Genomic DNA, 18,953 nt, shown 5'->3' on the forward strand with positions numbered 1-18,953 from the left:
GCCATTGGCTGATGGTGACCTGCAAGGTTAATCATCCCTCACCTTATTTAGCAGAGACTGTGCAAAGGTCTAGGGCATGGGTCGGCAAACTAAGGTCCACAGGCCAGGTCAGGCCCAACTGCCTTCTGGATCCGGCCTGCGGATGGTCTGGGAATCGCCGTGTGGATCTCCAGCATGTGTATTCTTTCCCTCTTGCTCCTACGGCGCCGGTGCCACCTCCTCCCTCCCTCCTCCTGGCTTCTCCCTGCTCTGCCTAGAGGAGGAAGGGGGCTGGGCTTTGTTGCTGCCAGCAGCAGCAGCGCTCGAGCGGCCGCCATTTTAAGCAGCCCCTCTCCAGAGCCCTTTTGCACGCCACTCATCATCCAGCCCCTGCCGCCAGCCCCTGCCGCTCTCAAGACACAGGTAAGCAGCCACCAGGGCTCATGGTACTCTTGCATCATTCCCCCCCCAAAAAAAATATATATATAGTCTGCTGCCCCCCAAGGTCTGAGGGACAGTGGACTGGCCCTCTGCTGAAAAAGTTTGCTGACCCCTGGTTTAGGGTGTGTTATACATAATCAATATGCAGATGACATGCAACTCTATTTCTTCCTTTCACCTAATACCAAGGAAGATGCTGACGTTCTGTATCAGTAGCTGGCTGGAAGAGGGCTAGCATATTAATGCTTAATCCAGACATGACAGACACCCTCCAGATCAGGAAAGGGCCTGACTCAGGTATAGGGATTCAGAGTATTTTGGAGGAAGCAATAGCTCCCCTGAAGAAACAGATTTGCTCCTGGATTTAGCTTTACATGAGGATGACCTGGTGGCAACTGTGCCAACTGTGCTACACCAGCTGTGCCTATTCCTGAAGAGGTCAGAGCCCTAGCCATGGGAACTCTGGTCTTAGTTGCACCAAGGCCAAAAAAAAAAAAAAAAGCTGTACAAAAGGCTACCTTTGAAAAGTTTCTGGAACTTCAGCTGGTCCAGAACACAGCTGCAAAGATGTTATGGGCATACCAGATCATGCTGCACAACAACAAATACTATAATACAACAACAAATAAGAGCTGTCAATGTATACCTCACATTATATCATGTCAGTCCCCAGCAAAGGCTAAATGAATAGAAAAGTTTGAAAATAAGCCGAAAATTAAGCAATGACAGCATCAATCGTACTTTAGATTTTAGATGAGGCTAGCTGCCTTGAGCAATGCCTTTGCACCAGAAGGGTGCAATGCAATGCTTTAATATGTTTTATATATTTAAAAGTACTCTTTCATTTTCAGTACCTAATCTCTGAAGGTTTGACCTGAACGTTATCGTGTGTCTTTCGAAAGCTCTTCCTACAGAGAAGAGGTCCTCTCATTTTCACAATGGATGAATCAGATATTACTAGCACGATCAAGACACTTGCACTGTAGTCTCTGCCTTGCCCCACGAAGTCTGGGTTAGATTCCACCAGTACTAAGGTGCTTCTAAAGACCACCTTGCTATTCAGAGCAGGAGGTGTGGCGCTTGGACTGCTTTCCAGACACTCCCCCTTTAAGGGAACCCTAGCAATATCTTCTAACAAATCCATGCATAATAGGTCATGTTGATCAACTTGTACACTTAAGTATAAAAGCAGTTAAGTAGGCAGTTGCTGTTACAACAACTTTAAAGGACCCTGCCCGCTCCCCGATAGCCAAACCATTCTGAGCATCATTCTCAACCTCATTCTCCTGGTGCCATGATATTCTACAAAGGTGTAACCTTTTGATTCATCCCAATGATATGCTTTTGTTGGTGCCCCCTGAACCCAGGTCCAGCATAAGGTCAAGATACTGCATTAACAGCATTCAGAAGTGATGTGTTCTAGACAATAAATTGTCTTAGTGTGACATGTACAAACAAAAACACCAATAAGTGTATACACATTTTCAATCTTGCACATGAATGAGTGTACCAAAGAAATGCATAACTGAAACACTGACACATAAAAGCAATGCCCTCTCATCATAGCTATGTTAGCATGCTGGAAATAACATACGGCAACTGTTAGTTTCTTACCTCTCTGTTGATGTCAGAGATGAAAGTGAATAATGGTCCGACGACTACTTGGTTCATTAATCCAGTTTAGAAATAGCTCTCCAGAATATTCTGCACCTATTTAAAACAACAATAATAAAAATGGTTCAGAGGAGGTTGAGCAATATCATCCATTTTTTACCACAGTCTAATGTACACAATACTGTTGAGGACTGTACAGAGTTTGTTTTAGAGTTCCTGAGTAAATTGTTTTTAAGTTGATAAATAGAAACCACCATTTCTTAAGCAAATTCCACTTCTTAGCTTACTTTCTGTACTCATGTACACTTATCTGAATACAAAATATATACAAACCAGGTGTGTTTGAAGGAGCACATGTGTAGACACTGATACTTCTCCCTTTATGAGGCAGGAGTAGGGGGGAAATTCCTTTTTTGGTTTTTATTTTAAATAGGGTGGGGAGAGCAATTTATATGTGTGTGCAGGTCAAAGCTGACAGGCTCTTTTGGCTACACAATGTAATAAGTGTCCCTAAGTTAACAATACATATGCAAAACAGGCTGCAGGAAAGGTACCAAAATGTGGTGTTGGCACCAGTAAAGGATGCAATCTCAGTCACCAGCCATGGTACCATGAGCCGCCACAAGACTGTGGCCTTTCCAAAGTAGTAACTGCACAACCAGCTATTATCAGTTGCCCAAGGGCACTGTCTGTTTTAGAGTTATTTATAGAATGTTTTGGCAAAGGATTTTCTCCCCTCCCCCCTTCTTTCCTTCCATTTAAAAAAGTGCAATTGCTGAAGGAAAAATACCCCTCACACACCCCTCAAAGACTAAGGGAGATGGCTACACATAAAACTAAATAAATAATCAAGTGACAAATATCAAATAAACTTGTTCATTCCCCCCGTCCCCCACAAAACATATAATTTTAACAATGTTTAACAATGTTAAAACTAAATAAATAATCAAGTGACAAATATCAAATAAACTTGTTCATTCCCCCCGTCCCCCAAAAACATATAATTTTAACAATGTGCATGTGCAGATTTCAAATTGTGATATAAACATTTTCCCTCGGCTTGGGCTCTTACATCATTCTAACTATGGTTTTAATAACAATTTCTTTTTTAAAAAATAAAAATAAAAATTAGCTGTTGCCAACTGGAAAATGTGCTTTCGAAAATCTGGGATCTCTCATTTTGTATGCGTATCTCACAGTCATTTGTTCTTAAAATGGCTCCTTTTGCACTGCATTAATTGCCTTCCAAGAAGTTGTGGCAGCATCTTGCAAATTTACATTCCTGGTGCTTTAAGCTCACAAAAAACTCCAAATGCACTTTCAGGGCAGTTATTCCAAATTGTTTTGCAACAAATGGTACCTTCATGTTTTATGGATGATCCAGATATGCACTGTGGTTTTAATATCTATGAAATACTTCTAACCTTCTTTTCCGCTCATATTTCTCATGCATGTTGAATTCAGTAAGTAGGTAATAATCAACAAAACAACACCAGATGAGCAAACTTGAACCCAGGGTATGCTGCACAGGAGTCTAAAAACTGCTTGCAATTTACATACAATACTTCCAATTAGTGTGCTTTTAAATGTCAGATGGAATGATTTTCTCTTTAGGAATAACACTTCCAAGAAATTTAGTGTCTTGGGTTAAAAATTTCATGTCAGCCCCCACAAAACTTATTGACCACATCTCAGCTCAACTATCTGTCCTAGGAAATAGATTGTGGGGAAGGGATGAAAGAGGGTAGAAAATATAACATCTATTGCTGTTTCTAAATTAAGGCAATTTAATCTCTTCCCCCCATGCTTTCCATTAAATCTGAGAAAAAGAATTTTTTTTAGGTATATTGCTAAGGTAGAATTGTCAAAGGTAGGCAGGAACAAGCTATATTGAATTCTGCTGTGCTGATGCAATGGAACAGAAAGAATCCTGTATTATACACACAGACTTAAGAAACCCCACATTACAGTGGTTCCTCGGGTTACATACGCTTCAGGTTACATATGCTTCAGGTTACAGACTCCGCTAACCCAGAAATAGTGCTTCAGGTTAAGAACTTTGCTTCAGGATAAGAACAGAAATCGGGCTCCGGAGGCAGCAGGAGGCCCCATTAGCTAAAGTGGTGCTTCAGGTTAAGAACGGACCTCCGGAACGAATTAAGTACTTAACCTGAGGTACCACTGTATATTTTAAGGAAACAAAGCTTCTAGACCTCATAAAGCTTGCTTATGTGATACATCTTCTAATGGTCCCTTCGAGCATCTCATTGTATGATTTGTTTACACATTCAGAGGTACAATCTGAAAGCAGGTTCAGGAAGGAAAACGGACCCCAAACACACATTGACTGTTGATACATTTCTGGTACAATGACAGCGAAATAATGGAACGGTCAGATGGGTTTCAGACTTTACAGTGAGTTTCTTGAAAATGGCCAGAGATATTGAACAAAGGCATGTTACAAACTTTGGGATTCCTAGTACAAATATAGAATTGTTACTAAATCAGGATAATAATTTCAGGTGCTGAAATAAAGAAACAGAAGGGAATTTGGAAATATGCCAGCTGTTCCTTTAGAACAGAGGTAGGTCTGGAGTCTGTATCCCTCCACATGTTGCTGGACTACAACTCCCATCATCCCGACTACTGGCTATGGTGCTAGGGCTGCTGGGAGGGTAACAAAATTCAGAGACCACAGGTTTGGCTGAAGCTCCAATTTTCAAAAGGTCTGGATCATGTTTCCAGGGGCAAGAGGGAATTTTCTATTCTCTGCCTTGGATTTGCCAAAGCAGGGTATGGCTGTGCAAACTCTGAGCTTGAGTTTTTTTAAAAAAAATAAAATAAATAAAAATTAAAAATAAATAAGTAAATAAATAAATGGATGGATGGATGGAACACTCTAACCCTTGCAGAATGAAAATTATGTGAGATGTGCAGGTGCTATTCAAAGCAATTGTTTTGCGAGATATGAGCCTGCTATTGCCTTTCAGTGTTTTTAGCCAATTCATAGCTATTGAAAAAAATTAAATGTGCATCAGGGAAGACCAACCAAGAGGCAATGGAGAAGGAGCTTGTTGATTTTGAAGCTGTTTGGGGGGGTCTTCCTGGATACCTATACATTTTTTTTCTGGAATCAATGAAGAAGAGGCTACATGCGCTATTTTAAAAGGACATCTTACGTCATTCTGAAGCTGTTTTTTGCTTTCCATTGTCCCTGGTAGAGAAGTGAGGATTATTATTATTTTTGTCAACTTGAAATCATTGTAGCTGTGATTGAACAGTAATGTGTCCTTCCAACAGCAAAACATGGCAGAAAACTCATGTGCTTTCTATAACTCGGGTTTCGTTTTATGCAAAAATGATACTGTTGTTTTCTTAGTATGTAAACATTTTTTTTTTAAATTACCCTGTTAATGTGAATGTAAATAAACTCCATACTTAGTTGATCCATATTGCTGGGGACGGACCATTATGGTTCAGAGAGTGTGGCCTACATGAACCCCAGCATGAACTGATGGAAGACCTACACTGACGATTTACAACTCATGAAACTTGAGGTCACTGCCTGGTTTAGGGTTGGCACTGAAGAAGAACAGGGATCTTGTGAGAGGCAGAAATTAAACTAGTGAAGCTTTTTCTGACACAGAAATGTGATTCTGGAGAGTTTCATCTGGTCACCTTGAGCTTAGGGCGAGCGTGTGGGCTCTTGGAGAGATCACAGCTGCTGTGCTCCTTCTTAAGTCCTCTTCCTGCTGCACTGCTGCGAGCTAAGTCATGACTGGGCTTGCCATGTCATTCAAATCTAGGCTCACGGTTTGCCCCACCCCAGACAAAACCACGAGCTGCGACCAAGTTTTGTTCTTCGGTTTACGTTTTGTGGTTTGGCTGGAGCGAAACGAACCACAAGCCCCAGTTTGTACAGCAGGCTAAGCCAAACCATTGCTTAGCTGACAGCAGCACAGTCATAGGAGGAGCCGGGAAGAACTGCAACGATTGTGATCTCTTCTCCAGGAAGCCTTGCATTAAGGCTGAGCTGTGGTTTGGCTTATTGTTAACATACTGTTATGGGCTACCCCAATCTCTGCTGAGCAGTGCAAGATTCCAGGCCTCTTGGTACTTAACCAGGGTTTGTGTTTCCTTTGGATAAATGAGGCATAGCAGAGACTGTAGTGTCTTAAGCGATATGGTTTTATTTACACATATATGCACCTGAGCCTTGATGGAGGGAGTCTGGAGCATTACACACCAAGACTGTCTCTTGTCGCTTCTCCCATAGCTTCAGCAAGCTTGAGTCCAGAGTAGAAGCCAGCCATGCCCCCTGGTCTCTGGGTACAACCTCTCCCAGCCAGTCCGCATGGAGTCCTGTCCTCCCTCCCTTTCTTCTTGCTCTTTTCAAAAACCTCCTGCAAAAGGACACTTTCTTCCTGTGGTGACATCATGCCCACTGTAACCCTGACAACCTCCCCTTCCCAATTTTCCTGTCTCTGCCCATTACTCAGAGTCAGGGGAATGACAGTATTTGCATTTTCAATTGCTCTCAACGGCCCAGTTATCTGATCTGTTTCTTAATGGCACCTCTATTAGCTGATCACCTGAAAAGGAATACAGGTATAGCCTTTATTTTTATTTTGTACACTGTGCCTGGCATCTTCCCATAAAATATTAGCTAAATTATAACATTGACTAAATTAAGAATTTAGGGGGATCTGCCCCTCCAAACTCATAACAATACAAACTGTATCACTGTGTATGACCCCCAATTTATTTTGGGGGCCCTCCACCACCTCTGCAAAAGAGGATACAAAACTGCATATGCAATGTTGTGTAAGTCTGTGCACACTTCTGTCTCCCCATATAGTGTCCTGGAGCAGAAAATCCTGTTGTTGACACCCCTGCCTCCAGTTTCTTTGCCCCCACTCCCAGTGTTGATGAGATGGAAGTTAGGTGGACAGTCTGTCAGAAGACCTCTCATGTTTATGCAAACCGGCTGCCCGTACTGTACATGCATTTACATTTGCAGTAGTTCTGCTGCTTCCACATGAATACCTGCCACAAGCCACGGGAAAGACTGTGGGCCCATTGCTCTGTCTTCATCCAAAGAGTTAAGTGCATAAAAGTACTGTATGCAGACAAGACATCAGATTAGAAAAGGGATTCCCACCATCATGCAGAATGCAGATGTGGTTTTGAAGCAATACAGTGTCGAAATGTAAAGGATAAAACAGGTCTGGAACCCATTTGCAACTGGAGGATTCTGAGTATTATTCCCCCTCTCTCCCTTCAGTGTTTGCTATCTGCAGCAAGAACAAACCGACAAATGCGTTACTAATCAGTAATGTAAACAGTGGTCTCTACAAGCATTTGGGCATATAAGAAAACATATGTTTTGGCTTCAGACCCCTTGCATTTTATCACTTCATTATGTGATTTTCTAAGAACATTTATTTTGTAATGGAGGCAAAGAAACAACAGCACCAGCATATAACTGGATCCCCCAGACTATTATTGGCTAGACCTAGTGCATACTTGTCCCACCTCAGGATGTTGTGGTGCAGGCAAAAGGTGGCATTACTAAAAATAAAACAATAAAGGACTGGTAAGAACACGGTGGGTCTAAGGTACCGAGTTCTAATTGGGTCCATTGTGATGAATATTCATATAATATTATTTTTTTATTCATATGTCTGGGAGGCTTTGGAATTAAGGTAAAGTACTAGTGCAAAGAGAAAATGCCATAAAAAAATGACAGTGGGGGTTATGAAGACAGTCTCTTGTCTCGTTTTGTCACTAAATAATAATCTCCTATACAATTTCATTTTCTTTCTTATGTTAAATTTGAGGGATTGTCAAATACACCTCATTGTTTTGCTTTGTTTTAAATAAATGAGGCCTATTTTATCCCAGTCTCAGATAAGGCAAATGTTGTTTTTTTAATTAAAAAAGATTAATTTTTGCTTTCTTTTGAGTCTCTTGCTCCTTTTGCTGTAAACCTGGTGTTAAAAATGTATGGCAGATATTTTCTTTTTCTTTTATGTTTTTCTTGTTTGGAATAATAAATAAAATTATTTTAAAAAATAAAATAAAAATTATATAAAACTACCTCAAGGCATTGAAATGTGGCAAGCAATAAATTCTAAGTTCCATTATGTGAAAATTTAAAAAGTACTCCAAAACCTCCAATTACAATATAATCTTCGAATAGTTTTACAAGGTGGAACAAGTTGTGGGTGTGAACCACAGAAAGCCTGTATAAACATAAACCCAAATGATTGGGGTCTCATTGATTTTAGTGGCAGTTAAGTGTACTACATATCCTTTGGGTTACCCTCCTGTGGGAAGCCAGGGCCTGAGGGAATAGCCCTGAACACAGAGGTGGAAACATTACCATGGTGACAGAGAAGCAAAATATTCCGTGGCTCGAGAGAGGGGAGTCTCATGGGGATTTGTGGGAGAGAAAAGAAGGTGCAGGTTAGCATTAGTGGAGGCAGGCCAAGGTGGAATCCCACAAAGATGCCCTCAGTCTCTTTCCGCCTCAGTTCAAGCTCTTGGGCCTCACCTGTGAGGGTACCCACCCCTGCTGTGTCATTACCTAGATGAGTAGATATCTGAGCATTCTCGTCAATCAATTGCTTTTAAGAAACGTGTTTCCGTCCTGCAAACTAAGGGTCAGAATATGACCAGGGCATCGTAAAAATCACATGCTGGGAACACTCCAAAGTGGTGTCACAGTGCATAATGTGTCAGCTTTTGTTTTATACAATGGGAAGTTATTTCTCTCCCTAACACCCCTCCTTAAAAACAACAACAACACCACCACTTCAGATGGACCACAATGAAGCAGCCAGATTACTGACTGGGGCTCACTTTTAGAACTCAAACAGCCACTGTTTTAAAGCAGCTGAATTGTCAAGACAGTTTGTTCCCAGGCCCATCTCAAGACACTCACATTAGTGTTTAAAGCCCTAAAAAACATAGGTCCCAAATACCTGGAACACTGCTTGCTTCCCTACAAGACTTCTCAGATGTCAAGATCAGCAGAGGGGGCCCTCAGATGTTTGGTGTGGTTGGGTGGGTGGCCTGGGAATTCTTCAAGGTTGTGGAATTCACTACCCACAAGGTGCATCTGACATTGTCATTTTATAGTTTCCACTATATCATGACACTTGATAAATATGTTTCACTCTATTTCTGTGAGTAATTTGCTTTAACTGCTTTTCATACTGAATGTTTGATTGTTGCAACCCACCCTGGGATCTGATGATGAAGGGTGAGAAATACATTAAAATAATAATAACAATAACATAATGGGAAGTTTATCACTTTGCCAACCATGGAAATACTAATTAGGAGGGCCACAGAGATGCTTCGGGGGGGAGGGGGAGGCACCACCATGCCATTGTTCTCTTCCTCTCTCATAACATATAGTAATTATTGATCTGTGCAATGAGCTCACTGCGTACATTGCCTCGCCCTCACCAATGGCAGGCACTGATGTGGAAAGGGAAAATGTGTAACACTGATATCATGTCACAACTAAGTATTATTATATTTTAACAGAGAGAGAGAGAGAGTGAGAGAACTCAACACAGGGATACCATTTACAATGGCATCCCTGTCTCAACTGTAACATGCGATTCTAGAGATATACCTCTTTTGTTTTTGTTTTTTTAAATGATATTTATTAAAATTTCAGAGAAAAGAATTACATAAAAACAAATAATACAAAAATAAAAGACAAAAATAAAAATACAAGAAAAATATAAAATACAAAATACAGAATAAAAAATAAAAACACTTACAAAGGAAAAAAGAAAAAAATGAATCAATCTTTCCATGCCTTACATTCATATCCTTATTTCCCTGACCTCCTCATACCTCCCTTTTTTGTGTTCCAATTCAATTAGTTAATTCAGCAATTTCTTTCCCTCTTTATTTTCTCCTAATCCTTTAACTTAATATAGTATAACTTTAAATTTTCACCTGTTATCAATCCATTTTTACGTACACCTTTATAGCCTTACTGCTTAAACCACTTAACTTCATTCTAACATCATTCTAACATTCATTAATTTTACAATATTTCTGTAGATAATCTTTAAATTTCTTCCAATCTTCTTTCACCAACTCTTCTCCCTGGTCTCGGATTCTGCCAGTCATTTCCGCCAGAGATATACCTCTTTTGTGTGCTGGTTCCTTCAGCTATTTGCAGATAGCAGGGATGTGACCCAGGAATGCCAGCAGTAAAGAAAGAACTAAAGTGGTACCTCAGGTTACATACACTTCAGGTTACATACATTTCAGGTTACACACTCCGCTAACCCAGAAATTATGCTTCAGGTTAAGAACTTTGCTTCAGGATAAGAACAGAAATCGGGCTCCGGCGGCACGGCAGCAGCAGAAGGACCCATTAGCTAAAGTGGTGCTTCAGGTTAAGAACAGCTTCAGGTTAAGAACGGACCTCCGGAACGAATTAAGTACTTAACCCGAGGTACCACTGTATGCCTTCTCAGGAGAAACTGGTCATTGTAGAAGACCAGGTGATTCCTGTTAAACCATGTTTACAAAACTGATTGGCATGGTATATTACATGACTGGACACTGTCTATTTCACAGGTAGAGAACCTCAGGGCCTGGAGGCTGGATGTGGTCCTTCAGACCTCACCACCTGGCCCTTGGACCACTCCCCTGGCCATGCCTCCTTTTCAGGACACATTCTTGCTTCCTATGCCACACCCACCAATACTCCTCAAGTGCTTTTGTCTAGCTAGAATGTGTTCTTGGACTTTGAAATGCCTCTTGGTTGCCTGGATGGAGAAAGGTGTAGGTTTAGAAACCATGATTTTTGCTGGAGCACAGGCACCTTCCTTGCTCCACCTACTTTTTGCCTCTGGCCCTGCCTACCACTAGCATGCAGCCCTGGGAAGACTGTTCGGGAAGAAATGCAGCTTTTGGCCTGAAACAAGGTTCCCACCCCTGTGCTACTTCCACAAAGAATTTGCATTGCCATTTATAAAGTAACCCATCCGTCTGCAGAAAATAACAAATCAGTCATACTGCTTTCCATTCTATGTCAGAAAATCCATTACAGCTCAAAACAGGAACACACTCTTTTCACTAAACAAGTTTGTTTAACCTAAGGTACCACCTTAACTATTCTAGATTTTATTTAGATCAACAGGCAGCACAATCATAGCCCTACACTGTCGGGTTCAGCAATGCAAACAGCGGCCAGTTGCTACTGTAAGGATAAGCACCAGCAAAGCAGCACCAATGGTGGTGCTGGGGCCAGTTTCAACCACCAAAGTGTCCCTGGGGCTAATGCTTTGAACCATCCACTCCATCCTGTTTACTGCTTTGCTTCTGCAGTCTCTCCTGGCATCATACTGTGAGATCCTTGCTAATCACAGGGCTCAGTACAGAAGATGCTGCTTACATTCAATTGCCTGTACGTTCATCCATAATCTTTTATTGACGTATTTGTTTTGAAATAAAATAGCTCATTGAAAACAAACTTCTAAACAGCTGGTTCGAACTGCATTAAATGCAAATCTCCTACAAACTCCCTATAAATAAAACCATTTTTCTGTCTGTCCAGAAGACCATTTTTATGCTGCTCTTCATAAAGCCAGTTCTTTTATTCTAGCCAGGGGCTAAATTAGAAAGTGCACATCCTCCTAACCACAAACTTCAGCGCAAATAGCAATTTAGACACCACCAGCTGGGATTCATGCCCTAGCTAGCCAGGTTTGATGTGCAAAAACAGCAGGATGGCTGATGCTGTATCCACATGTAGAAAGGAAGGAGGAGCAACAGCAAAGAGCAAAACACATAGGGGCAGAGGAAAAGCCTCAAACTGGTAGCCCCCAAATAATGGTTTCCCCCCACATGCAAATTGCTCATTCTGTTTGGATACGAAAAAAAGTATTCAGGAACACTGTAAATTGAAAACATACATAAAACAATCATTAAAGTGAATATAAAATGCTAAAGCAAATCAATGAATAATGTCTGGCCCCAGACAATGTTACCCATGCAACTCAAAACGCCAATAAACAATCCTGTATCATCGTATGTGGAACAGGAAAAACATGTAATATGGTGACATCATAGGATGGGCAAAGTATTTCTGTAAGTGGCAGCAGGAGAAAGAAGAACAACACACAGCAGCAGCTGCCACAAGACCTGGGCTGGAGTAAGGAGCAGTTGCCATCTCAACCCTGCAGTTCTTTCTGCCACTATGACACGATAGGAGTCAAGTCACTATGACAAGTAAAAGATAACACTTTGATGCTACAGATGTGGGTTAACATGCCATCTCTGCCACAGTGACCTCAGGCTCAAACTCGTTTTTCCACACTGCTGAACAGGAATAACAACCTACCAGGGCTGTTGAAGGGTAAAAAACAATGAAAGGGGAGCACAATAAAGACCATTAAGTACTTTGCAAATTCAAAGCACTGCAAGAACTTGCCACCGAAAAACTTCCAGCTTGCCTTCTGACGACAGGGAAGCTAGAAATGTGCCATACAACTGAGAGACAAAATTGGAAATAAATATAGAGAGGCCTTCGGAGCTGTCAACAGGAAAAGCTGTGGAGCACCAGGTGCCTTAGATGTTCCTAACAACCACTTAGAATGGCAGAAAGTATCTCCCAGGAAAGGCACTCTGTGGGAGCCTGAGCCCACTGCAAAATAACTGGCAGAAGCACTAGATCTCCACAGTCAGAACAAATGCTAACCTGCCCTGAGAAGCTGGCGATTAGCCAGGGATGGAGAGCACCAGCCAGAAAGAGAGATGCCCAGGAACAAGAGAAATCTGTCACCATGGAAAACCTGCAAATTCCTCCAAGCTGGCCTTCTCTCCCTACCCCCCGGATGTTTGCGTTGCTAGGCAAAGAAATTGTTATCTGAAAATAAAATAGAGACTTTCTATCTTTGCATATCACTGCCTACCCTTTGTTTCCTATGCAGCTAAAATATGTTTGTATCAAACTTCTAAAAGCCGTCTTATGTGCAGAATTCAGCCTGGGCACAATCAAAACACACTTGGTGCCAAATCCATCAGACAAGGCTCCTGTGTACAGACACATTACTGCACTGAGGTTTCATTAACAGATGGGAAACGAACCCTGTGACCTGTATTTTCGCAGAAGGGTGAATAGGCATGCCTGCCACACCTGGCCATTTAAGCCCAGCTAGGTGGAGGAAGAATGACCATATGTTTTGGGGAAATTTTATGTAGATGATGGAATGGATGGGGGTGGGAGTAAGCAGAAACAACTTTAAATTTTGTGGGTTAAGACCAAATGTTTAACAAAAGGCTTTCTTTCCAAACAAAAAAGGCTAAAGAGATAGAATGTGCTTCTGCACATCATGGCTGAATGTGAGAAACAACAGTACATGAGTCATGAACAAATACATAAAAATCTAGAAGCAGCCTTCACTACTCTCTTTGCATAAAGATGCACTATTATTATCATTATTGTTTTTGTTTATTAAGTTTATATCCTGCCCTTTCTTCCTAAGGAGCCAAGGAGGTATGTATAAAGATTAGCTACCAGGTCACATTCTGGGTTTTCTGATTGACTTATAAACCCCCAGGTTTATATTGCGAACAGGTTACCTGAAAGTCTGCTTCCCCATTCACAGAGCTGTTCACCCACTTAGGTAATTGCGGCAATCCTTTTAGTGTTGCAGGAAAGTGACCCGGAAGCAAGCGTTTCCATGGTGGTCCCTGAAGTCTGAATCTACAGAGTTCCCTCTGTGATTCACAAGGCACCATCAATCAGGCTGCTCCTGAAAACTCCCCCCACCCTCAAACCTTTTCCGGCCTCTAATGTTAGACTTTTCAAATCTCTTTAGCTTTGTACTTCTGCCAAAGGTGGCCCACAACACAAACCTGAAAAAACCCTCAAAGAATTTTGCAAAGTGGTATTGAAACATTTATCCCTATTTTCACATCTCAGATGTAATTATCAGGGAACCCAGCCACTCACTGCCTTTTGGCAATTTTTCACCTGCCATTTTTATCTTTCTCTGTACTTGTAGTCCTGAAATGAAAACCAAAGATGTGGATAATAGCTTTGCATTATATGAGACAGTCCAGCAGAGAAAGATAGGACAGACTCACAATACTGTTAGAAAAATGTTTATAAAATAGGAATGGTGTGCTGCACAGTGGTACCTCGAGTTAAGAACTTAATTCGTTCTGGAGGTCTGTTCTTAACCTGAAACTGTTCTTAACCTGAAGCACCACTTTAGCTAATGGGGCCTCCCGCTGCTGCTGCCGTGCCTGCGCCGCACGATTTCTGTTCTCATCCTGAAGCAAAGTTCTTAACCCGAGGTACTATTTCTGGGTTAGCGAAGTCTGTAACCTGAAGCATCTGTAACCTGAAGCGTATGTACAGGTACCACTGTATCATTCACATTTCAGTTTTATTTTCATTTAACAAAAGAGGTGACATTAAGGCAAATGCCTCCATAGCTCTACATTCTTCAATAGCAGTGCCTTTATTCCATCATATTACCAAATATCATCACTGGTCCCTAGCTGTTTGGCTGCAGAGACCACCTATAATTTATGAGGTTATTCCCTATTGCAACTAAGCAGACAAAACAGCTTTAAGTCCAAGCCACTCTCTCCTATGGAAGTCATAAATCTCTTCTGCACAGTGGATACAATCCAACAATATGTGCCTGCCATGTTGTCATATGTGCATTTTTGCTTGTCAAGTCAGAAGCACACCAGCTGCTTTTACATTCCTTTGAGTTTAAAAAAGCAACTTGTAGTTTAGCAGAGAGCTGCTGGAGAAAAGGAAAGATGAACTTGTCTATTACTTGTCTATGAGTTTAAGACTGAGTTTAAGATATTAATTTAAGGTATACAGGGTGAAGCACAAAGTGTTAATATGTGTTGTGCATGTGAAACACACACATTCAAATATAATTTCTAATAAAATCATAAATTTTTATTTAAAATGTTCATCCCATATTTCCTTCAATGATGAATACCAAAGTGTCTAGCAGCATATTTTTAGCTACACACATCATTAAAAGTAATAATGCAACAAGTAAAAGTAAGGGGTGAACAATATTAGGAAATATTGTCTTTTTGTTGTTATAAGCAACAATATGAAGCTAAAATCTCAGCAACAGCTAAAAACCAAAGCACAATGAAACTAGTTCTTCACGCTTAAAGGCACTTTGGGCTTATATGCTTCAAGCCTGTAACTAGAGGGACTTTTAAAATAGGTTTCTGATATGGCTTTTAAATTGGCTGTTCTAAGGGGAGGAGTAAATAATTCTCACATGGTATGATTTAGGAGTTCTTTGGATTCTGGACAACATGGCTAGGCTGTGTTTTACAAAGAATGTCATTGGTCCAAGCGCCAAAAAGTTACTTGGCTATGGATAATAGGACATTGTGGCATGTCTTGATTAATTATCCTTTTAGTTTATGCTCATTCTACTCACCAATTTAAACCTGTCATGTGTGGGTCTTTGTCCATACATGTCACCCTGGAGGAGGGAATGACTTCAGACTTTTGGTTTCTATCCAAGTTGGGATTGCCAAAACTTGGAACTTCTGAATCTTGGAAGTCCCAGTGCTTGAATTACAACATCTTGGCTAAGCAGTCAGCTATAACGTGTGACTCTTAAAACTTTTGTGGCTAACGCTGAGGGTGGAAGGGAGTTTCAGGTAAAAAAATAAAAAGTTTGAAATGATCCTATTTTAAAGTATATCAGTATGATGGATATTTATGCAAGGTTGAAGCAAGCAGGGCAGGGGAGTAGCTTTCTTTTCGTCCAATAACCCAGGGATTGCTGCTGCCGTGAGTGCTGGAAGAAAGACCAGCTCCCTGCTGCAAGCCCCATTTCCACCTGGCCTGAAGGGGGGGGGCAGACTCACCTTGAACAGCTAAAAGGTTTCTGGGAGGCCAGAGGGACATTGATGGAACAACTCTAGGGTTGGGGCAACTGGCTAAAATGTTTTACAGTTCTAATTTTGGTTCCTCTGTTTTGGTTTTGTTGGGTTGGTGTTGGTTAAAAGTTTAGTTGGGTTTGACGGTTATTCAATTTGGGTATAACTGCAAGCTGTTTATTGTTGTTGTTACTGGTTACTATTGATTTATTCGTTGCTTGTATAGGATATTTTGTTTTTTAATGTTTGATGTTGTGTTGTGTTTTTATATATGTTGTAAGCCACCCAGAGTGGCTGGGGAAACCCAGCAGATGGGTGGGATATAATTTTTTAAAAATGTTGTTGTTGGACAGATTGACAGGGAGGATTCGCAACCGACGAGACCAAAGATTCACTGAGGACCGGAGTAAATTTAAGGAATATATTAAAAATATTTGTGATAATGATATAACATTTGTAATTTTTCAAGAAGCTCTGTAAGAAGATTTGGTAGAAATATTGTTTAAACAACATGGTAAGATAAGATATATATAGTGCAATATAAATTAAGAAATGTGAAGATTTGTGATAATTACGGAAAATTATCAGACATGTTGATGGAAGTCTAAAAGGAAAAAAAAGATATGTGATGAGTTTTTGATGTTTAATGATGTTATAAATTTGTCTTTATTGGAAAATTAATAAAAATCATATATATACATTTAAAAAAATGTTGTTGTTGCTGCTGCTGTTATCCATTCAGATATGAAAAGGCAAATAAAAGAAGAACGCAGCTAAATTCTCTTCTATGTAGAATGAAATTTCTCCTGAGAAAGAGCACTTCCTTGAAATGCAGGAGGTCTTTTCTAAATAACGTATCAATGTACAAGAAATATACCTTGTGCCTTCAGTCTTGGGCTTTTGGGTCAGAAACATTTTTGTGGTGGCGCATGGTTTGAGGAGCTGCCAAACCACCCCTTCAACACAATCATCACTGCTGCTTGCCTGCATGGGGTTGGGATGAGGCAGGTAGGGAGCGAGGTTGGGACTGTTCAGGTACATTGCCTGTGCACCTACAAACCTCACCGACACCCAGCCCCAGTTCTTTCCAAGTTAGAAGCAGAAATACGGGCATTGGGAGGGCATCTCCACCCCACCATACATGTCACTGCTGGATTTACCATCAATTTACTATAAACAGAGCAATGCAAAAAGCTAGTCTGAAACAAAGTACAGTGGTACCTCAGGTTACATACGCTTCAGGTTACATACACTTCAGGTTACACACTCTGCTAACCCAGAAATAGTGCTTCAGGTTAAGAACTTTGCTTCAGGATGAGAACAGAAATTGTGCTCTGGCGGCGCGGCAGCAGCGGGAGGCCCCATTAGCTAAAGTGGTGCTTCAGGTTAAGAACAGTTCCAGGTTAAAAACGCACCTCCGGAACGAATTCTTAACCCGAGGTACCACTGTAGCTCCCAGGTTGTAAGCTTTTGAAAGGAAAGCTCTGTGCTGCAGTGGGCAAACAAAAAAACCCATAGGGATTAGAAGACCACTCTGCCACCTCATACATTCAGTAGGATAAATGCAAAGTGCCCACCCCGCTGAATATTCTCCAAAATTCTTCTGCACACTGCAAAAATGACAGAAATTTTTTTCACAGGAAGCAAAGACTTTTGCAAAAGAAGGTACAGCATTCAGCACAGCAAGAGCATTATGCACAATTTGTGGTTCAGAAAAAGTGGTGAACTCTTGTAACTAAAAGCGCAAAGTCCAGATCCCCTCAGCTGTGTCAGGGGAGGAGAGGGGAGGAGCGTGCTAATTCAGGAGAAGGCTAGTCGCATCTAGGTAGAACTAAACCATGGTCTAGTGTTATTCTAAACAAAGACTCTGTCTTCATGGATTAGAAACCAGTAACATTTTTACAAGTCCTATTACTATCAATTTTTTAAAGGTTGAGCATGGATAGATTCTATTCCTTTTTATATCCTTTTCATCTTGTTTTTCTTTTATCTCCAGCACATAAACAGCACTCTGAAGAAACATGGTTTAAAAGTGACATTTTCAAAGCTGAACAAAATCATTTGGTTCTTGGCCCATGGGATGACTCAACAATGTATATCTTAATATTCAAACCTCATATGTTCATCAGCCGAAGCAGGATATTTATTAATTGAAGGTTTCAAATTGGAACGTGCCATGACAAAGAAACATACATACCAATCAGTAAATTCAGTTTGTTAGTTTTAGCTCACTTCTCCAAACCGTTAAGGTCATATTAAATCCTGATTCTATCTTCTGAGGTATTATTAGCTACCCATGAAACCATGTGATGGAAGCACAAACAAAAAAACGCATGCAGAAAACAAAACTGCCTACACAACTTTAGAGAGAAAGGTAAATTTAATGATAAGTCAAAAGGAATTGAATTAGAGAGCACCACAGGGAGAACGTGAGATGAGCAACTGACATGATGACCCCTCTACATGCTGCTCCTGAGTACTTAATAGTGTAAAGTCACCCTTTCTTGAGAAGCCCTTGACTAAGCAATTGATTTCCCTTCTTGATTTGGGAGAGACCAGATTTATTTTCTGTGTAAATTGATTACAACACAGCTCTTTCATATGAACTACTTCATAAGAAAATAACTCTGACTCCTGCACATCGTCACTGGCTGCGTTCTACCAATATGATTTTATAATTAGTCTGCTGCAAAAGCTCTGGACTATTGTTCTCTGAAATAATCAAAGGTGCTGCTGCGGCCTAAATTGACACACCACACCAAAGATGAATATCTAAGGGGCGTGGCGGAAATCAGATGTGATGTGGACAAAGGAAGGCAAAGCTTGGACTAGAGGCAACTATTTCAGACTGACTTTAATCCTACAGAACTGTATGGAATGCAGGGCTATGTATTATGAGGGACACCTATGCAGATTCAGTCCTGGGAATGTAGCTTCAGATAGCTGGAATGGGTTCATAACTGAAACAGAGCACCGTAGGAAGGACCTACCACACTGCT

General features: G+C 40.9%; 1 protein-coding gene across 5 annotated transcripts in view; it reads right to left on the minus strand.

The window, feature by feature from the left end:
* The window catches only part of HIVEP2 (HIVEP zinc finger 2), a 136,375-nt gene that overhangs the window by 42,366 nt on the left and 75,056 nt on the right, over positions 1–18,953 (minus strand). For all 5 annotated transcript variants that reach the window (XM_081186262.1, XM_081186265.1, XM_081186261.1 and 2 more), the window contains one exon: positions 2,035–2,130. The gene's annotated coding sequence lies outside the window, so the exon portion shown is untranslated. The remainder of the gene's footprint in view (positions 1–2,034; positions 2,131–18,953) is intronic.

Source organism: Podarcis bocagei (genome assembly GCF_964188305.1).
Source record: "Podarcis bocagei genome assembly, chromosome: 3".
In the NCBI taxonomy this organism is placed as follows: domain Eukaryota; kingdom Metazoa; phylum Chordata; class Lepidosauria; order Squamata; family Lacertidae; genus Podarcis; species Podarcis bocagei.